The sequence below is a fragment of the Panthera onca genome, chromosome B2, assembly GCF_046562875.1.
Source record: "Panthera onca isolate mPanOnc1 chromosome B2, mPanOnc1 haplotype 2, whole genome shotgun sequence".
Taxonomy (NCBI): domain Eukaryota; kingdom Metazoa; phylum Chordata; class Mammalia; order Carnivora; family Felidae; genus Panthera; species Panthera onca.
Window position 1 is genome coordinate 58,266,414 of NC_138343.1, and position 4,600 is coordinate 58,271,013.

Below are 4,600 nucleotides of genomic sequence, written 5' to 3' on the forward strand. Positions count from 1 at the left end.
TTAATCCTAAAATTGTACTGGATGAGAATATAAGAAAATAATTTAAATATTGCTGTATGAAAAGATTTTCTAAGGAGAGATGCAAAGCCCAGTGTCATAAAGAAAAAAGTAAAAATAAAATATAAAAATCTCACAATTTACAAGTCTTATAAAGTAAAAGTAGCTAAGCTCTAGACAAGATTTGTGATTTTGCAGAACCCAGTGGATTTTACCCATAATTTGGAATGATATATACAAACCAAAAAGGAGAAAGCAAGAAATAAAAAAAAATACTATTCATCAAAGGCTCTGAATAGACAAGGCACAAAGAGATACAAACAGCAAATAATCTTATGGAAAGGTGCTTAATCTTGATAATAACCTAGGAAAACAATAAAAACAATGCATGTCACATTTTCCTCATCAAATTAGTAAACAAAGAAAATGATTTTATTTACTAGGATCTAGGGAAGTTGGCATGTTCATAGTCTAATTAAATAAGTGAAATTCTTCAACACTTATTAAAAGGAATGAGTCAGGCTCTTTCCACCATCTTTCCACGGCGCCATAATGGGGCTCATGAATGTCATGGCAGATGCTCTCAAGAGCATTAACAATGCTGAAAAGAGAGGCAAATGCCAAGTTTTTAATAGCCCATGCTCCAAAGTCATCGTCTGCTTTCTAACTATAATGAAGAAGCATGATCACATGGATGAATTTGAAATCATCGATGATCAAAGAACTGGGAAAATTGTTGTGAACCTCACAGGCAGGTTAAACATGTATGGAGTGATCAGCCCCATATTTGAAGTACAACTCAAAGATCTAGAAAAATGGCTGGCAGAATAATCTGCTCCTGTCCTGCCAGTTTGATTTCATTGTACTGACAACCTCAACTGGTATCATGGACCATAACAACCTCAACTGGTATCATGGACCATAAAGAAGCACGATGAAAACACACAGGAGGGAAAATCCTTACCCCATAAAATAAACTTACCCCAAATCACAGACCTGACAAGTGGAGGCAGAATTCAAAGATAGCTTTAAGGTACCAAAATCAATGCCTTTTAACTATCCCTTGTTGTTCTGTATGACTTACATAGTTCAAGCTTCTCAGTTCCTAGCAAACCGTAAAAACACATAAGCTTTATATGGGTCTTACTAATTCAACTTTGATCCTTTTTCTAGGAATGTAGTACATATGTGCAGATAAAATGCCTCAATGGACAATAAATCAATAAGTAAGTAAGTAAATAAATAAATAAATAAATAAATAAATGAAAGGAATGAGTCATGGCTCTATGTATTATGGTGCAATGGTTCCTAAAATACACTAAGTGAAGCAAAAAGTCACTAAATAAGGAGGATAACGAATCCGGTCTCTTGTTAAAATAAAAATATTAGGAAGAAAATCTAGGTAGAATTAGGAAGAAGTATATAGGTAGAATTTAAGAATGGTTCTCATATTGTATGTATGTGTATATGAATATATATAAATTTGTATACAAAGAAAATATTTATTTATTTATGTATTTAATTCTGAAAAGAATGCCACATTTATACTATCAAAAGAGGATTTTAGAGATTGCCGTAGGCAATATGTGTAAAGAAGATAGATGCCTTGGCCATTCTCCACAAAGGAACTTACTAGTTACAACATTTCCTTTTCCATATCAAGTATGGCTTCACTATCTAGAATAAATCAATGTAATATCAATAAATAAGTTTTAAAAAATAATGTGTCAGAAAATGTGCTAATTATTTTACATGTATTATCTAATTGAATCCTCACAACAACCCAAGACAGTGTTACTAAAATTACCCTCATTGAATAGTTAAAATATGATTTCAGAATATAAATAATTTATCCAAGAACACACAGCGGGTAGCAAGTAAACAGAAAAATAATGGCTCAATCTTGTTTCTCCTTAATGCATTTAACCACCCCATCACTCCCTCTGAAAGGACTGTTTACTGTGTACCTATCATGTCACATGTGCATTATCCCATCAATGACTTTGTGATGTAGGAGCTATTATAGCTATATTTTACTGATAAGGGAAAGAGACAAAGGATTTAAATAAAATATCCATAGTCTCACAATATTAGAGGCTCTTTTTAGTCCTTTTAATTCCTTTCTTTACTATGTCAGACAGAAAAGATTTGGAAGAATGTCCCATTATTCAGGAAGGCTCACAAGTTTCTCATCTACCAAATATGATCCTAAACTTCAGGTAACCGACATTTCTCAATAAATGAGGCATAAAATACCATGACTCAATCACATCACAGATTTCTGAAAACTGGTAAACAGATCTTGAGAGTGTTACAGGTATTGGTGTTCTTTACCTGTACCACCTCTTGGCACATACATCCATTATTTACTTTCTTCTTGTGATATCTGGATCAATTTAAACTCCTCTCATTCTTAGACATCCACAGACACCTGTGAGTCTCAAGACCAGAATGGGGAAGGTAGAGGGCAAAGCACAAGCCTTTTGAGGCTTCTTTTGACAATGACCACTTTCAGGAAGTAATTATTACTATTTTCTAAAATTTTTAATGTTTATTTATTTTTGAGAGAGAGAGAGAGAGAGACAGAGCATGAGTGGGGGAGGGGCAGAGAGAGCCAGAGACAGAATCTGAAGCAGGCTCAAGGCTCTGAGCTGTCAGAACAGAGCCCGATGCAGGGTTCCAACTTGCAAGCTGCGAGATCATGACCTGAGTTGAAATCAGATGCTTAACCAGCTAAGTCCCCCAGGGGCACCCCAGGACTTAATTATTGAGGGATCCAGATTGTAGAAATTGATGATAACAAGAGATAGAGGAGGAAAACTGAACAGAAGCTGTGATTTTTCATTCTGTTTAGAACAATGTAGAAATTCCAAAGGAGAAAATTGAAAGAGCAGTTAAATCTTTAATAACTGTTCATTAATTTGAAACCCATAGCAAGTAGTTTGGTTTTTATTTTAAATTACTTTAGATTTAATAAAAATTATGAAACTTACATTAATCTTGATCTCACATCTTGAGCTAGTCCATTCTGTAACACATGAACATTGATATTCAATAATGAGATCTATGCATCTGAAACACAGAATTAAATTTTTAAATAATTAAGAAAATAAAGTCTAATTTCAAGGGAGTTTCACCATTTAAAGTTTTTCTTTTCTAGTTACTGTAAAAAAATACATTCCCATAAGCAACAGAAGGCAGAGTCTGTTCCTGGTTTCTTATCCTTCAAGGTGACTGGACTGAGAGAACGGATCAATTTTAATTTTTGCCGTCTTCCCCATGGCAATGTAAAGAAAGAGCAGTTTCAAAGATAAACAGTATGTCTAGAGTTCATGTAGGGAACTGAAGTCAGCTATGGCCAAACTGCATTGCAATGAGCTACCCATCCTCATCCTCTCTTCCCTGTTTACAAGGTCAGTGGCAGGACTAGAAAAGAGAAATATTGCTGCAGAGGCAGTCTGGTGCATCTATGAGCCATTCTTCTTTGCCACATGCATCTCCTAGAAATATCCAGGGTCTGAGTTTGCATAAACTAATATTCTATCCATGAGCAGAATGGTCACTATACAATTCCATAATGTCAAACAATACCTTACATGCACATAGGGATGAAAGAACCAGTCTACTTAGGGACATTTTAAATACTAAGTGTGTGGCATTATCCCTTCACAGAGCAAATAATAGAATGTCTCATCATCTTACCTTCTACTTCTATTACTGAAAGCAGTTACCTTTAAGTATATTAAAGTCCAATTAATCCACATTTATTGAAAATTACTTTATGCTAATGAGCAGAAGTAAAAGAAGGGCAGAGATAATGTATCAGTACACTGCATTAAGTAAAACAGGCAGCATCTGTCATCTTAACTGTGCTTAGCTCTTGTTTTATGAAAGAGCGTAATTAAAATTATCTTTATCAACTTTCCCTTGACATTAAGTCTTAAATATTGTGAGTTAAATTTACTTTCGGATTTAATAATAGAAAAATAAAAATAGCAACCTTCCATGTAGACAAGGATTTGAGAGGCAATCATTTGCATTTGCTTCACAGTGTGTTCCAGAAAAGCTACTCTTGCAGTCACAGGTACAATGATTGATGCCGTCAGTGCCAGCTCCATAATGGAGACAGGGCTTTGATAGACCTTCATCTGTATTTACTTCATTACAATTGATGCCTACAACAGAAGAGACAAGACAAAACATGAGACCATTTAAATGCAAAACTCAAAAGTTTGTTCCTTATGGTAAATGTCACCAAGAAACGAAGACTCCGTCTCCATGAAGGTAATTTGACACATTGTAGCAAAGGAAAAACATTTTTCAAGGTTAAACATGTTTAGAGGTCTATGAACTTGCACACTCCTAATTTAATGTAAATGAGAAAAACAAAGCACAAGCTGTCACTGTAAATAGTAATCATAGTTTTTTTTAAATAATGATTCTTGACAGTTTAACATTTCTTACCAACACAAGTTAAGAAAGAGCTTGAATTTTTCTAAATTTGGTCTTGGTGAATCTGTTAATGGACTGTCTGAGATTTCTAAATGCAACCTAATTTTGGTGAAATATCTAGTGTTTTCAAAGGCCAAGTTTTAAATATTTA

General features: G+C 34.2%; 1 pseudogene; it reads left to right on the forward strand.

The window, feature by feature from the left end:
- The first annotated feature begins 549 nt into the window (after positions 1–549).
- LOC145715513 (small ribosomal subunit protein uS8 pseudogene) lies at positions 550–968 on the forward strand (annotated as a pseudogene).
- The last annotated feature ends 3,632 nt before the right edge of the window (positions 969–4,600 follow it).